Here is an 18,241-nt window from a genome sequence, read left to right as displayed (position 1 = left end):
AGGCTGGTGGGTTTTTCTGTAATACCCAAGTGGGGAATGGTGTCAAAATCCTTGGTGAGGTCAAGGTAGACTGTGTGAACCACCCTTCCCTTGTCTATGGCCTTGGTGACTGTCTCAAAGAAGTCAACCAGGTTTAGTAGGCATGATCTGACCTTAAAGCCGAAGTGGGTTGGGTCAAGTGTTTGGAGGTTCCCAATATCTTTGTTGATGAGTTCCATGATGATGCTCTCCATAGCATTGCAGACCAGGCTAGTCATGTTGTTACGAGGGTCAGCTGTGGCTCCTCCTTTGTGGAGAGGAATAACCATTGCTGTGCGCTATTCCATGGGCACATAGCCTGTGGAGAGGCTGAGGTTGAACAGCGTGTTTAGGTGGGGGGTTAGTTTGTTCTGCAGTTCGTGCAAGATGCAGCCTGGGACACCTTCTGGTCCTACTGATGCTGTGTTTTTGGCTTTTGAAAGGGCTGTTTTCACTTGTGCATCTGTGATTTTTGGGACTCTACAATTTTCCGGTATTGTTGTGGGCCCTTTTTGAGGTGAGAGGGGGGTGAAGTTTGCAATGAATCTAACTGCCAGGATGTTAGCAATATCAGTAGGTTCAGTATATTTTGTGCTATTTTGCACTAGATCAGTGCATATCTGCGAGTTGCCACTTAGATTCTTAACATAGCTAAAGAAGGCTTTGTGGTTATCTTTTGAATCCTTGGCTATTTTTCTTTCGAAGTTAGCCTTGGACGATTTCATGAGGGACCTCAGTTTCTTACTGATACTGATCAGGGATGTCTTTCCTTCTTGGGATTTGCTTTTTTTTTTTTTTGAACTAGTTTCCTCCTTTTATTGTATAGCCTGTTTATTGCAGAGGTCCACCAAACTGGTTTCCTTCTCTTAGAGGAGCGAGTCTTGGTTTTGCCAGGGATGGCACGATCCATGCATCATTGTAGGGGGTCATAGAGTACATTTGTAAAGGTTTCTGCATCTTTGGCAGCATTATCCTTTAACGTGGGGGCTGTGAAACTTACCACCTCTGTCTTAAGTAAGGTGAAGTTTGCTTTAGACAAGTTTTTTTTACTGCAGTTTCCTTAGTTGAGGGTGGTGGTGGGGTGTGGACATCCAGAGTGATTAGTTTATGGTCTGAACTAACCAGTGATGGGTTGACCTCCGGTGTGGAACACCTGTCGCCCATGTTGGTGATGACCAGGTCCAACATGTTTTCACCTCTGGTAGGGGAGTTTACCAGCTGATCCAGGGTTTTGAGTTGATGAATTCTAGGAAGCGCTGGACCTGAGAATATGTACTCGAGTAGTTTTCCCAGTGAATGGTAGGGTAATTGAAATCGCCCAATATCACGGTGTTTGGTAGGACCTTCATATTTTCCAGTGTTTCCAGAAAGGTGGAGTGGTGGTCCTGGGTCATGGAGGGTGATCTGTAGCAGGTCACAATTTGCATTGCAGATTTGCCCGATGTTAGTTGCACATGGATGATCTCAAAGGTATCATGCTGCGCCACTAATCTGGAGGTGTAGGTATCCTTGATGAATATGGATACACCCCCTCCTTTTGTGTTTTGGTCCGTGTTCTGTGGCCGAAACGTGTGGTATGAGTTGTAGCCCAGTAGTACTGAGGTGCTCTCTGGAGCCTTGAACCAGGTTTCAGTTAATGCACAGATGTCAACTTTCTCCATACTGAGGAGTTCTTCGAGCGCGTGCATTTTGAGATTTAAACTCCTGGCATTGAGTAGCATAACCCTCAGTTTTTTGTTAAATGTGCTGTTTACGGAAATGGGTTTGACTTTTGAGCCTTGCCTAAAAATGGCACTATGGGGGCAACAAGAGCCTTGGCCAGTATTTGAAAGCCTAGGGGTGACAGGTGCAAGCTGTCTCTTGCGAAGCAACGCAGCTTGTCAAGAATGTTGTCCCAGGCTGACAGACATTGGATCCCCTTTGAATGACACCAGAAGCTTAGCCAATTGTTGAAATTGATAATTTTTTCTTTATACTGAGGTATCATTCTTGGTGAGGGCAGGATGCTACTCAGGGTCAGGATCATACCAGCCTGGGCAAAATAATCAGAGATCTCTTCCATGTCTCTTTTCATGTAGTCCAGGGAGGTACGTCTCAGGTCATTCACACCAACATGAACAATGACAGAGTCATATTTGTTCTTGTTCTGGAGTGACCTGAGTGCTTGTGTTATGTGTCGGATTCTGGCTCCCGACAGGCAGCTAACAGTAACCTTCTGCTTGTCCAGCCTAGTGAGTGGGACGTCAGTGTGCCTGACTATAGAGTCACCTATTACTAGTGTGTTGGGTATGTTATTTTGCCTTAAGGGCTGTGATTTTGCGGCACACTGATTTTGTGTTTTATGTGTTGTCTGGTTTGTGACAGGAAGTGCAGGTTGTTTTGGTGTCTGAGGTCTCTGATGCTTTTGCAGGTTTTTATTTAGAGCCTCCAAGTATGACTTTGTGTATTTATGTGTATTTTTTGCCAGTGCTGTTTTAGTAGGTTTGTGTGCGGTTGGAGTTGTGGTGCAAGTGTTAACCTTCTCCTCTTGACAGTCTATTCTGGTCTTGGGTGGAGACAGCTTAGCTTCCAGTTTGGTTGTATAATTGCATCTCTCACATATGTTAGTGTTTTGTGGTAGGAGGAGAGGACTGTCTGTGTACATGAGGCAGTTGTAACATTGTCTCAGGATACCCAAATTCACCAGCTGGACTGGACAGTGCACCTGAAGTTGCCCTTTGGTCATGCCTGAATAGTAGGTTGAGCTGCTTAGTCGCTTGGTTGTTGAGGGGTGAATAAAGAACCTTGCCATGCTGGACAATCAGCTGTTGTGTCTTTCGGCTTTTCCCGGTTAGGGGTTGCCACAGCGGAACACCGGTCCGCTACTGATTGGCAGTAGATTTTTACATGCCGAGTTGCCAGCCCTGACGCACAACCTTCAACGAAGTTACGCCCATCCACGCATGTCTCCACACAGAAGACGCTCTAGCTGAGTGTCAATGTATATTAGTGCTTGCTATTAGGTCTGAGCAAGTGCTGGGCTGTAAGATGCTTTTTGAGTGCTTAGGTTGAGAGTTAGACTAGCTTCAAGGGAAAAACTTAGTGGAGCCGGGAATAATTTAACCGTAACTAACCAGCACTGCTCGGTGTGCAAATGCATTTTTATAGTAGGGAAATGAAAGAGAAAAATTAGCCCAAAATGGCCATTATACAATGACCCTCCCCCAATTAATATTCCAAAACATGCAAGTTGATTGGTCAGCATGCACGTTCTAAATCACACTTATACAAATGGAAAAAGGTCCGGTCGCTCGGACTTTTTCCATTAGTGCATCTTTTTTTTTTTTTTTTTCTTACAGCAAAGGAGAAAGCAAGATCTCCATTGCTTTTTATAAAGTGTCTCGCTATGTTAAAGGAGTTTAACATAGCAAGACAGCTTTAAAAAAAAGCAATGGAGAAAGAAAGATCTCCATTGCTTTTTTTTTTAAAGCTGTCTCGCTATGTTAAACTCCTTTAACATAGCAAGACACTTTCTAAAGCAACGGAGAAAGCAAGATCTCCTTTGCTGTTCAGAAAGTGTCTCGCTATGTTAATTTAACATAGTGAGACACTTTCTAAAAAGCAACGGAGATCTTGCTTTCTCCGTTGCTTCCACTCACAGCTCTGATGTACTGCGTAAGCATACGCATACGGAGTACATCAGAACTGCCGCAAAATACCAGACAGCTGCGGAAGGGCAGCAAGGAGGCGTCATACAATGCCATTATTTAAGAAAACTAATTTTTTTTCTTAAATAGTATCATTGTATAATTAGCAATAACCCACTTCTGGGTGTGGGTAATGCTGGATTTACCCACGGTTGTCTTTGTTTGGCCACTCCGGCTTCACCCTCGTGACCATAAATCCAGCATTACCCACACCCAGACGTGGGTTATTGCTTAAATAAACTACTAACTTCTGGGCTGGAACCACTCCTTCAGGGACAGATAGGTTGCTCAAAGCTCCCCTCTCTCACAGGTGAACAGAGAAACTTCCTTCTATCCAAGTAAGGTATGGGCAACTCAGAAACTAGTATCAAAGCCCTGAATTCAGCACTAGCCTCAAATTTTTTTTTCTTAAATAATGTCATTGTATAATAGCAATAAACCACTTCTGGGTGTGGGTAATGCTGGATTTACCCACGGTTGTCTTTGTTTGGCCACTCGGGCTTCGCCCTCGCGACATTAAATCCAGCATTACCCACACCCAAGCGTGGGTTATTGCTTAAATAAACTACTAACTTCAGGGCTGGACCCACTCCTTCAGGGACAGATAGGTTGCTCAAAGCTCCCTTCTCTCACAAGTGAACAGAGAAACTTCCCTCTATCCAAGTAAGGTATGGGCAACTCGGAAACTAGTATCACAGCCGTGAATTCAGCACTAGCCTGAAAACTGGACTATTGGAAACCAAATTCAGCCAGCTAGTATCCTCCCAAGTGGTAAAACAGCACTTTAAATCCACTCGTGTCGTAAAGGCAAATATGGAAAGCTTCACAAAAGGCAACGTAGAGAAAAAACACTGGTTTATTAAAAAGTTTTAAACGCTTTTCGTTTGCGCTTAAAACTTTTTAATAAACCAGTGTTTTTTCTCTACGTTGCCTTTTGTAAAGCTTTCCATATTTGCCTTTACGACATAGTAGATTTAAAGTGCTGTTATACCACTTGGGAGGATACTAGCTGGCTGAATTTGGTTTCCAGTTTTCTAAGTTTGACTGCCGTTTTTGTTTTTCAGTGAAAACTGGACTATACTAGCTTAGAGAAGCGGGAAACAAGGAATTTTTTAAGATAAAACAAAAACAGTAAAAAATACAATTTAAACAGCTTTAAACAACTACAAAATCAGAAAACGCTACCGCACTTTACTGTGTTGCCTACAACAGTTAAATTATTTAAACAAAAAACAACTTTTTAAAAGTGCAGGCTGTCAAATGAGTATAATATGTGAAAAAACAAGTTTTAAATCACAGTAAATGGTGCAAAACTTGCGTCTAGGCAGAAAACAGTTAAGTACAGCAAGAAAGTACAGAAAACTGATACTTAATCACTCCAAAGTCTCTCTCCTAAGCTAGAAGGCTTATATTAGTTTAAGGCTTTCTAGTGCTACCCAGTAGGTTAGTTACAGGAAAGATGGGAAACAAGTGCAGATGTGGTCTTTTAAACCAGAAAGTTGAAAGAGATGGACAAACTGTCCAAATGGTCAATAAACTACAATTTCTGGGCCAAGAACCTCTCCTCTCGTAGTAGACAGGCTACCTAGTGCTTACCACTCCCACTGATAAGCTAGAAGGCTTCCCTCCAACACAGAAAGGCAGCTTACCAACAGTCCTGGAAACAGCAACTCTGTATCTGGACTAGGCTAGTTACAGGAAAGGTGGGAAACAAGCGCAAGTGCGGCTTTTAAACCAGAACGTTGAAAGAGATGGGGAAAAAACTACCCAAACGGCTAATAGCCACAATTTCTGGGCCAGGAATCACTCCTCTTGTGGTAGATAGGCTACCTAATGCTTACCACTCCAACTGATAAGCTAGAAGGCTTCCCTCCAACACAGAAAGGCTTGGGGACTCAGAAGCTTATAAACGGTTGTGGAATACTGCAAATCTGTACCTGGACTACACTAGTTACAGGAAAAGCGGGAAACAAGTACAAACGTAGGCTTTTAAGCCAGCAAGGTGAAAGAGATGGAAAACTGCCCAAACGGCCAAATAAACTACAATTTCTGGGCCAAAACTCACTATTCACGTGGAAGATAGGCTGGCTAGTGCTTAGGGGAGAAACTGCTCCAGCAGGTACTCAGCATTATGGAAAAAAAAAAGATGTATCCCGGATGACTACAGAATAAGTATCCTAGCACCAGTGTACAACAAAGAGCACATTCACAACGGTGGGCAGTATAGAGGTATTACACTCTTGTCACACTGTAGGAAGATGCTAGAGAGGGTTAACTCAATAATGAATACACAAAGTAGTAGAAAGTAAGATGGGAGGATTAGCAATTCAGATTAAGATCAGGATGCAAAACAACTGACAGAGAGAGAGAGATGGTGGGATAGTTAGAGCTGAGGAAAAGTACAAATGGGCATGCCTAGAATTGGAGAAAGCATATGAAAAGGATCCCAAGAAAACTGATTTGGGTAGTCCTGAGATGGTCTTAAGTCCCAGAAACATTGGTAGAATTAGTGTGAGCTGTGCACTAGGACCCAATGACACAAGTATGAACAGTGGCCAGTCTCACAGAGCAATTCACACTGGGAGTGAGTATGAATCAAGGCTCTGCTCTGAGCCCACTGTTCCCACTGATGATGGACTATATTAGCAAACAGGTCTGAGGGGCCATATCAAAGATGCTGTGTACAGACAATGTAGCATTACAGGCAGACTCTCAACAAGAAATTCAGCAAATAAGGGAATTTAATGCACAACTGAAAGCAGACAGGAAGAATCAGAGTACATATAACACAGTCATAATGGCAGCAAAGGGAGAATCAGGAGATGATGAAAACTGAAATAGCTGGGAAAATAATGGAACAACAGAACTCTGCAACACTACGTGTTTCAAATGCATCCAGATCCACCCAAGTTAACATAAGAACATTTTCTTGAGTTACAGCATGTACACCTGCTTTATACAGTGGTCACTACTGTTTTTGAGCATTTTTAAAGCATTTATTTAATTTTATGGCAAAAACAGTAATTTCACTATTTACTGGCTTTTCTATTTCTCTGCATCTTCAAATCACCTTGCAGAATGGATAATTAGTCAGGGAAAAGGTTGTTTGATAGTTGCTGTTTATTCTGCACTTCAGAGCTGCTTTTGCTGTGCTTTCACATTAAGAAATTCCAGGATCATCCATATTACGGCAGAAGTTGTTTACCTGGTCTCTCTGTTACATGAAGTACTCCAGGAAGCTAAAAGTGTGGTTATTAATTGGCTAGAGAACATTGGAGTCAGGTTTCAAGCTTTTTTCTCTATGTATCAGACAAGTTTGCAAGGTTCTTTGTTCATTTACTGAGAACTCAGCAGTGCTTTTCAAATGTTTCATCTGCATCCAGCGACATCCAAACCAAAACAAGAATATTTTCTTGATTTACTGCACTTACGCTCACTTTACACAGTGATCTCTACTGTTTTGGTTGTTTACTAGTTGGCTCTAACTATCCCACCATCTCTCTCTGTCAGTTGTTTTGCATCCTGATCTTAATCTGAATTGCTAATCCTCCCATCTTACTTTCTACTACTTTGTGTATTCATTATTGAGTTAACCCTCTCTAGCATCTTCCTACAGTGTGACAAGAGTGTAATACCTCTATACTGCCCACCGTTGTGAATGTGCTCTTTGAAAGAATATTTTCTTGATTTACTGCACTTACGCTCACTTTACACAGTGATCTCTACTGTTTTGGTTGTTTACTAGTTGGACAGCTTATGAGTCAGTTCTCAAGCTTTTTTTCTCTGTTATAAATCAGGCAAGTTTGCACAGAGCTGACCACAGTCTAGTAGCAAATGCCTAGACAGTAAAAATTCTCTATAAAGTCACGGTTAGGTCTGAAACCTTTAGACAGTGTGGCATTTTTCAGAAATAAGCTTAGAGCAGCTAGCCTGCAGATTGAACAACACTACTATTTCTCAGCATTATATAACATCTTGCCCTTAAAAGGAGTGTGTCACAGACTTCCAACTGTTTAATTTACTTCACAGCAAGAGGTTCTCCCGTTCGATTCTCAGCTAGTGTGCGGGGAGTGCCTTCTGTGTGGAGTCTGCATGTCCTCCCTGCGGGTCAAGTGGAGTTCCGAATGACATGAGTGAATGGGCGTGCCTTCGTTGAAGGTTGGGGTAGAGCTGGCAACATGGCACCGTGAAAATCTACAGCCAATCATTAGCGGACCGGAGTTCTGCTGTGGCGACCCCTAAACGGGAAAAGCCAAAAGACAACAACAACATGTAGTTAAGGCATGCAATCCTATTGTTTACATTCAATCAACTTTTTAACTAAGAGCTCAAGTTTCACCACATTTGGGGGAGAGTTAGTTGCACAGCAGGAATGCTAACAGTTTCCTCTGCGTGCTCCTTTTATTTAGTCCGTTGCTGACAGTGAGGTGTTACCACTTTACTGTGAAGTTTAGCAAACCAATGGAAGCATACTAGATTTTTCACATTCACACAAAAACACACATATCTCTCTCTCTCTCTCTCTCTATATATATATATATATATATATATATATATATATATATATATATATATATATTTATAGATATATATAGATATATATATATATATAGATATATATATATATATATATATATATATATATATATAGATAGATATATATATATGGGTCAACTTCATTTGACCTAAATTTCATTTGACTGAGACCAATACACTGACAATTCAAGAGAGTGAAAACTCATTTGAATGAAACTCAAAACACTGGAGTTATGTACCTACCATAACGTTCCATGTTAGTTGTCTTCTCTCGCCTTCTTTCTTGCTGGATGGGTTCGGAGCCGATCCTCGGCTCCGACTCAGCCACTTATTAAAGCTCGAGAGCTAATTTTACCGGCTCAAGGCAACCCTATATCCCATGATGCTAGGCGATAACTCCCCAGATCTCGTTTGGAAGCTGAAAACCTAGCATAGGCCAATAAAAAAATCCTCCAACTGGAAAGGAGGAGGAACAGGGATAAAAACCCCCAAAGATCGTTATCTACACTATAGCTATCCTAGGACACCTAGATGGTGAAACAAGGGAATATAAGGACCCTTCAAAGAAGGGAAGATCTTCTCAGTCTGTCCAGGCCAGGGGGATGGTGGGTGGGACGCAAGAAAGAAGGCGAGAGAAGACAACTAACATGGAACGTTATGGTAGGTACCTAACTTCTCAATGTTAAGTTGTCAATCTCGCCTTCATTCTTGCTGGATGGGACTGTGTCCCTAGCACCTTCATCCTGGGTGGCTCATTGGAACAGACTCTTGAGAACGGTGGAACCAAATTTTGCTCTGTCCCTAGAGGCCATGTCCAATTTGTAATGCGAAACAAAGGTATGAGGAGAGGCCCATGTGGCTGCCACACAGATGGTGTCTATTGGTAGTCTAGCTTGAAAAGCTGTAGATGTAGCTAATGCTCTAGTTGAATGGGCTTTTGGCTTAGAAGTCAATTCTCTGCCTCTGAGTTGATAAATAGATGTAATCACAGAAGACAGCCACCTAGATAGGGTTACCTTAGATACAGGAAGGCCTTTCTTATTTTCTGCATACAATAAAAACAGTTGATCAGACTTCCTTATTTGTTTGGTTCTATCCAAATAGTATCAGAGCTGGCGATGAACATCTAGATAATGTAGCTTTTGCTCCGCTCTATTAGTATAGTTTGGAAAAAAAACTGGGAGATCAATTGATTGATTTAAATTTGTCTGCGAAGCCACCTTGGGTAAGAAGGATGGATTAGTCCTTAGAGAAACTCTGTCTTTATGGAAGATTAAGTAGGGAGGACGAATGCAGAGGGCGTGAAGCTCAGATACTCTCCTAGCAGAAGTAATGGCGACTAGGAAGAGGGTCTTCCAGGAAAGAAATTTCAATGAACAGGAAACCGCAGGTTCAAAGGGGGAAGAATCAAGGATGTTAAGACTAAATTAAGATCCCACTGAGGTGGAGGGTCTTTGATCGGAGGCTTAAGTAAAAACACACCTTTAAGGAAAGCTTTGCAAAGCTTATGGGACATGATGTTGTGGTCTGATAAGCATATATGAAAATTCGATATGGCTGCCAACTGAACTTTTACTGTAGAGGAAGAAGACCCTGAATGAAAAATTTCGGCTAGGAAGTCTAAGACCGAATGAATTGGGGCAGTAAAGGGATCTATATTCCATGCCTTTGCCCAGAAGGAAAAAACGTTTCCATTTACTAGTGTAAATCCTTCTGGTGGAAGATTTAAGGGAAGCTACTATGATATCCCGGACGGGATTAGAAATCATAGGAAGCCTGGCTAGAGACGGAAGTGGAGCAACCAAGCAGTGAGGTTGAGAGAATGTAGGGATTGGTGTAGCTCCCCCGACTGATGGATCAACAGATCTGGAGCTGGGTCCAGATACCAAGGCTGTACCAAAAGATAACGATGTAGGAACGGAAACCATATCTGTCGAGGCCAATAAGGGGCAATGAGAATCAACTTGGCTCTCAAGGCGGTTGCTTTCTGAATTACTTGTGGGATTAGAGGAAAGGGTGGAAAGGCATAGAGAAGTCCCCGAGATCAATCTTGGACTAGAGCGTCTCTGAGGGGATGGCCTGGAAGGGGGAAGAGGGTGAAGAAGTCGGGGCATTTGCTGTTTTGGGGTGTAGCAAAAAGATCGCAGCAAGGAAGGCCCCACTTCTGAAAAATCTCTTCCGCCACAGATTGTTTGAGAGACCACTCGTGTGGCATGAGTATAGCTCTGCTCAACCTGTCCACTATGATGTTGGACTTCCCGGGGATATGCGTTGCTATCAGAAACCGCTGAGAGGAGATTGCCCATTGCCAAAGTCTGAGTGCCTCTCAACACAGGGGATAGGATTTGGTTCCGCCTTGCTTGTTGATATACCACACTACGGACATATTGTCCGTTTGGATTGCAATAGTTCCCAGGGGAAGAGAGCCGTGGAGGGCTTGCAACGTTAAAAGCACTGCTCTCATCTCTAGGACATTTATGTGCAGGTGGCGTCCGAAAGGTTGTCAAGTGCCATGGACCATCCTGCCCTGAAAATGCCCCCCACCCGATCAGGGAGGCGTCCGATGTAACCGTGGCGACCGGGGAAGGAGGAACAAAGGGTCTGCCTTGATGGACTTGAGGGGACAATATCCACCAGGACAGATGACTTTTGCAAGTTGGAGTTATCATGATCTTGTGGTGCATAGGGAGTTGCTGAAAGGACCATTGGGCAAAAAGCATCCACTGTAGAAGACTCATGTAAAAACGTGCAAGAGGAAGAAGTGTTATGGCGGCCGCCATAAGACCCAATACTTTCAGGACATACCTGGCCTGAATTTTGTCGCTCTGAAGAAGAACATGGACATGGTTTTGAATATCTAAGACCCTTTGATCTGTTAACTTTGCTGAAAGTTGTACGGTGTCCAAGTTGGCGTCTATAAAGGTAACAGACTGACAAGGCAGACTTTTCGAAATGTATAGAGATGCCTAGCCCTCTGCAAATGTGAATGGTGTAAGCTCTGGCTTGGAGAAGTTGATGCCTGGTGGTGGCAGTGAGGAGCCAGTCGTCTAGAATTGGAAACACCTGGAATCCTTGACGTCTCAGGTGAGCCGTAACCGCTGCCATACATTTGGTGAACACTCTGGGGGGCTGTAGTGAGACCAAAGGGCAGGGCTCTGAATTGGTAGTGACTGGCCCCCTGCCGAAAGTGGAGAAACCTTCTGGAGCGCCTGTAAATTTTGATGTGATAGTACGCATCCAGAAGGTCCATGGAGCACATCCAATTGTCCTTGCCCAGAAAGGGTAGAATGAACTGTAGCGTGACCATCCGGAATCTTATTCTCTTTACAAACTTGTTTAGTTTGCTAAGATCTAATATTGGTCTCCAGTCCCCTGTCTTTTTCGGTACCAAAAAGAACCTTGAGTAGATTCCGGATCCTAGTTGGTCTGCTGGGACTGGCTGGATGGCTCTTTTTTCCTAGCAGTTTTGATCTCTCTGGTACTGCTAGTTCCCTTAGACCAGGTGGAACGTCTGTAAGGGTTCCCTTTTGCTGAATTGGGGTTTGGATAAAGGGAATTTTGTAACCCTCGGATATGATCGACTGTACCCATTTGTCTTGAGTAAGGGAAAGCCAGGCTTTTGGGTACAACGACAATCTTCCCCCGACTGCCTCCGAAGGTGGACAATCGGGCAACATCTCAGGGATGCTGGAGGGGTTTGTCAGAGAGAGGCTCCCTGCTACCCTGGTTCTGCGAACCCCCTCTGCCCCTAGGGTGGCGTCTGTTGTTACCCCCTTTACCTCTGGGGGTAAAGTGACCTCTTGCGTCAGGCGTGACTCCTTGAGATTTGCAGAACCACATTTTCCCACCTTTCTGACCCTTAGGGTATGGTCTTGAAGGGGTGGAGAAACGGACTCCTACGGCAGAAAGATTCTTACCATCTTGTTCGCATCTGGTCAAGGTGTCTTTTACTTGAGGTCCGAACAAAGCCAAACCGTCAAAAGGGGAATTTGTGAAGGACGCCTTGAAAGGGTCAGCAAAATTACAAAGCTGCATCCAGGTGTGACGCCTTAAGGCCACTCCTGTGCTCGCGGCCCTACTCGCTCCATCGGCTGCATATGAAATGAGACGCATGGAGGAGTTAATCGAGTTTAGGGTTCCAAGCTGTGAGTTGATTTTATCCTGGGACCAGCAGCTGAAGGATCCTGTAAGACTTCTCCCAACTCTTTGAGAATATCTCTCTGAAGGCGGGTGAAATGACACAAGTAATTCAGAGACCGCATGGCAAAGTTCGCTGAAGAAAACATCACTTACCGTACCTATCCATGGTCCTAGAATCCTTATTAGGAGGATGGATAGGTACTGAAGGATCAGCTAGTTCCTTCTTGGTGGCTGCAGTCACCACCATGGCATCTGGCGGTACACCTTTTGTTAAGAATTGTTTGTCAACTGGTGCCGTGATGAATTTAGATGGCCTCCGAGGGGTGGGTTCCACCGAATCCGGGGCCGACCATGCCTTCCGAGCCACTACTTCCATAAGGGGGTGGAAAGGCGGAGATACCCAGGAGGTGGAGGGTCGAGAACCAAATGCCTCCAGGTACACTCACTCGTTCTCGGAAGGATTAAGGGAAGACCAGTTCCCCCTCTGCTTTAGGATTTCTAGGATGTCTGAGAAAGAGACATCCTCAGAGGGGGACTTTGGGGATCCCTCCGACTCATCCAAGTCGGTGTCAGATGTAATGGACTCAGGGGAGTCCACATGCTTCCTCTTACATGTCCTCTTACGCGGAGGCTCCGTTGACAGGTCAGGAGAGGCCTCGGAAGAGGAAGATATTCCCAGTGGGAAAACCTGAGGCATTGGATCTCCGGGTCCCGGAGCAAGAGAGTGGGAAGAGACATCAGCAGGCTCTGTAGTGGGAGGAGCTGATGGAGCTGACCGTTGACTATGCCCTGGAGCTAGTACACTCCTCATCACCTCGAAGGCTCTCCTATCAGAAAGGCCAGAGGGCTCCCGCTCCGAAGAGGTGGGAACCCCAGGCCGCACTGACAGGGAAGGCTCCAAGGCCGACATCGGGGCCGAGCTCACCAGCGCCGACGCTCAGAGAGGGAGAACGGGGCCGAACAATGGTCCGATGCCACTCGCCCCCTCGGAGCCGACGAGAGAGATCAGGGGCCCGGATCATTCCAATGAAGGCATCAAGGAGGAGATTGGAGCGGAAGATGAAGGAGCCGAAGGGGGAGGTATCGGCACCGACGCCACAACAGTCACGGCTCCGAACTCTGAGGGAGAGTCGAAGGAGGAAAAATAGGTGGAGTCGTAATAGCTACCATCTGATGACACGGGCTACAGATCATTTGGGCCAATGCCCGAGACTTTAACAGCCTACTTACCACTCTCTCAAGGTTGTGGTCGGAAAGCCTGGACGACCGAGAAGATCGGCTCCGATGGCTCCGCTGCGAGAGCAGGGGGGATCTCGGAGCCGAATGGATGGACTCCAATGAAGGGGATCTTGACCTCTTCTTAGATTTGGATGGAGCCGAAGGAGCCGAAGACATGTTCGCTCCAGCTGGAGCCGACCGTGAATGCATGGATTCAGAGGTATCTGCACCGAGAGGGGCCGAGACAGGAATCTGTGACTCAAAGGGATCGGCTCCAGCCGGAGCCGATCTAGGCACAGACAAAGAGCCAGCAGCCGAAGGCTTGGTACTCGAAACCGACGGTTTTGCTGGTTTCGAAGGCCTCCCCGATGCAGACTTAGTCGGGGAGCCCTCGGGCTTTAACAAGCCCCTTAATATTAGTTTGTTCCTGCGCTCCTGCAGGACTCTTGGACTGAACGCGTGACACAAAGAGCAAGAGTCCTGCAGGTGCAGGGGTCCCAGGCAGTAAACACAAGAAGTGTGACCGTCTGTCAGAGACATTTTCTGACAGCACGAGTCACACTTCTTAAAGCCTGAGACCTTAGTTTCTTTTGGTTCCTTCGACATAACAGTGTCGAGGGAGCACAAAAGGAAACACACACACACACACACAACACTCAAAAAAAATAAAAATATTAAGTGGGATACTGACACACCCAAACACTCCACAGGATCCCTAAGAATAATTAGGAAAGGGGCAGGCTTAAGGTCTAACCTAAAGAGTGGAGGGGGGGATATAAGGGGAAAAAAGGGAAGGTATTAACGGGAATAGGATTAAAAGTAGTCATTAATTACTAAAAAACAACTGGGTGGAAAACTAACCAAAAAGGGTGACTGAAAACTAAGTATTCAAAAGACTTACCAGGAGCCGGTAAAAAAACGCACCTCGCAAGCGAAAGCGGCAATCGAGATCTGGGGAGTTATCGCCTAGCATCATGGGATATAGGGTTGCCTCGAGCCGGTAAAATTAGCTCTCGAGCTTTAGTAAGTGGCCAAGTCAGAGCCGAGGATCGGCTCCGAACCCATCCAGCAAGAATGAAGGCGAGACTGACAACTTAACATCATGCCTTTTTCTCCACTGTAGTGCGATCCTGGAGTTCGTGTATATAGTTACATTTTAAACCATACACAGGGATATTTCAAACTGCAATCAATAACTCTTTGTAGAAAACAATATTTACCTAAACTATGAGTGGAGCTACGCCCCCCATACCCCCAATGTGGGGGGGCTGTGCCCCCCACACCCCCCAAACTATATATACTAACTCCAGGAACACGCTACAGTGAGGAAAAGGGCATATACCTTTTACTTTAATGTGTCAGTGTTATGAGTTTCAGTCAAATGTGTTTTCAGTCTTTTGAACTGTCAGTGTTTTGGTCTCAGTCAAATGAAATTTCAGTCATATGAAGTAGACCCATATATCTATCTATCTTTACGTGCACACACACACACACACACACACACACACACACACACACACACACACACACACACACACACACACACACACACACACACACACACACACACACACACACGCTTTTCTCCAGAAACAATTGTCTGGCTTACTTGTAATGGAAACAAGATGTACTGGATATATTACATAAGGTATCTTTCAGTTGGCATCTGTTGGTTATCCCACTGATAGGCACTTAAGACATCTTCATTGGTAATCCTTCTTCTACGTATTTAGGCAGCATATGAATTCTCTGTACTAAAGGAATAGTTAGCCTATTATAATCCTATTGATTCTCGATTGGAGCACCTACTGTGTGGAGTCTGCATATCTTCCCCGCGGTCGAGTGGCGTTTTGAAAGACATGCGTGAATGGGGGTGCCTTCGTTGAAGGTTGGACGTCAGGCTGGCACCTCGGCACTGTAAAAATCTACTGCCAATCATTAGCAGACCAGAGTTCCGCTGTGGCGACCCCTAACTGGGAAAAGCCGAAAGAATTAGAAGAATGTAGGACAAAACTGGAAATCCCTCTGCAAGGCACTCCATATGTATCGTTTATCTCAGTTACCTTACAGCAAGTAAAACACATAAGATTGTCACATAACTGCCTCATCATTCCTTGGACAAGGCACTGGGACGTCCCATTCAAGGCAAAGACAATCTCTTTCTTGGCTCCCTTTCTTCATGTTTCAGAATACAGATCATGTCAACTATCTCCGGTGGATGTATTACTATATTTCTTTCAGGAAATCTTGGCTGATTAATGTCCTAACCTCTCTAATTTATAAACCCATACCCGAGTCTACCCTGTCTGCCCTATTCATTTTCCTACTGTACGTCTAAATACCCACATCTCCTGTTATAAGCTCTTGCAGTGCAACTCGTAGTATTTTACAATTTCTACTGTCTTCGTTATTAAAATTTCCCTCCATACTTGTACATACTATGTTTATTCGTTTGGCTGGACACATTTACCACATCTATTAACACCTGAATTATGACTGTATACTCTTAATCCTGCTTTTTTAAATCTCTTTGTAGATATGTGTATACTTGTTTTGCCTCTGTTATATTATATCATCATACTGTATACTTTAGTTATTCCTGTAATGTCTTTACTGTCATTGCTATATATGTAACCCAGGATGAGACTGCAAAAGGTCAGATTTAATCAGTGCTCTACCCCAGTAAAAAAATTAGTTAATTAAATAATCATTCGTATTTAATGAACAATCTAACAAACCAGCCAAGAACGCTTTCTAGATCACCCACTATGCATGGAAATGCCCTAGTAATAGGCTGCACCACAGTGAGTGATATAGGTTCATAGGAGGTTACTGGGCTAGGAGCCCTAGAAACTTTTAAAGCCTAGCCATGTTAATCCCAAGTATCCCCATCTGTTCTTTCTGGGTAGCTTGTAGAACAAATTTATGAACACAGGAAGTCTGTGATCAACATCAGCTACCCTGTCCATGAGGGACATGGGTGCCACCCCAGGGGTGATGCAGTATCCCATCCAATTACCTAGGCTGTGTTTGAATAGGGTCAGTAAGGAGTTCTGTTTTACGTTAATAGTAAGTCTATTCCAGAAAAGTGGCAGTCTCTGGGAGACGTATCTGCCTCTACAGCATGTTCTGTTAATGTCACAAGCTAGGTTGAGATCCCTAAAGTGAGTGACCCTTGTGCCATTTGACTTGCAGATGTGCAGCATTTCTATTACAGCAGGGTCAGAGATTTCCATATAGGCCAGGCACAAATCACCTCTCAGCTGCCTATAACGTACAGACTAAAGTGAGCCTGTCCATGTAGGCCATGGTTTGGGGGGCCTGTATTTTCTTAGTGAGAAACCTTTGAAGTCTCTCCATCTGCTGCAGGTGCCTGGTGAGGTACATGCAAAAGGGTGCATTACACTCTCTTAGTAGTCTGTTGAGGATCGAGTACAGTGGAGTTATAACATCCCTTGACCTAGATGCTATCCACTTGCTTATCAGGTGCACTACTTAGAAGGCTTTCCTTACCACTGTGGAAACTTGGTGGCCAAAGTTCAGACTGCTATAACCTGTGTTCCCAAGTCTCACACCACTGGGCTAAATCTCAGGTGGGTGCTATCAATATTGTAATTTGTAGGAAATTCCATTTTTCCCAAAAAGAATAATAATATTTTTTTTGCATTTACTTTTAGACCATGGCTTTGGTTCATAGGCAGGTACTAGGATATTTGCCCTGGGGCCTATATAAGTCTAGCCAAAAAGGTTCCCTGGCTTTCACCACCCAAGAAATTTATTTTCCACAGAAGTGATCCCCAGGGTTAATTTTCTATTTCCCATTCAGTCGTCAAGATTTTTCTTAAAGAGGGCCAATGAGGAGCTTTGCTTGACATGAATGGGTAGTTTGTTCCAGAGTATGGGAAGACTCTGAGACAGGAATCTCTCTCTCCAGCATGTTATGTTTATTGTGGTGACAAGGCTTAGGTCCCTGGAGCATGTGGTTCAGAGATATTGGGATTTCTTTAAGGGTAGCATGTACAACAGCTCTGGGTTAGACATAGCTTTGTATGTTAGGCAGAGATCGCCTCTGAGTAGGGGATATGCCACGGAGTGGAGCAGGAGTTTTTTGAGACGGTCTGCGTATGGCATCTGTTTGAGGCCGGCAATCCTCTTAGTGAAGAATTTCTGTGGCCTTTCCAATTGTTGTAGGTGTGTTGTGAGATGTATGCCAAATGGGGCATTGTACTCTATAATATGTATGATGAGGGATGAACAGAGAGAACAATGACCTTCTTTTTTCTAGAGGAGAACCCTTTTGTGATGAGGTGTGCCACGTAGAAGGATTTCCTTCTACTATGGCAATGTCTATCAAAGGAGAGACTACTGTACATCTGTGTCCCAAAGTCTCTTATCATACTTTCAGTGTTTAGTGAGCTACCGCCTATGTGGTACCAATCATTTGTTTCTATTAGCCCTTCTTGTAATATGCTGACATCATTGAGGGACTCAATGATTGTTCCCAGTTTGCAATCATCACCAAACTTGGTGAACCAAAGGCCATGTACATTGGTCTGGACTTCTGAGAAATAGATGCAAAACAGTAAAGGGCTCAGCACAGACCGCTGTGGTACTCCACTGGTGATGGGTCTACTGGTTGAGGT

This window comes from Protopterus annectens, chromosome 7.part0 (genome assembly GCF_019279795.1).
Source record: "Protopterus annectens isolate FY-2018-M chromosome 7.part0, PAN1.0, whole genome shotgun sequence".
Taxonomy (NCBI): domain Eukaryota; kingdom Metazoa; phylum Chordata; order Ceratodontiformes; family Protopteridae; genus Protopterus; species Protopterus annectens.
The sequence above is the reverse complement of the archived record's forward strand: the minus strand, read 5'-3'. Positions refer to the sequence as shown.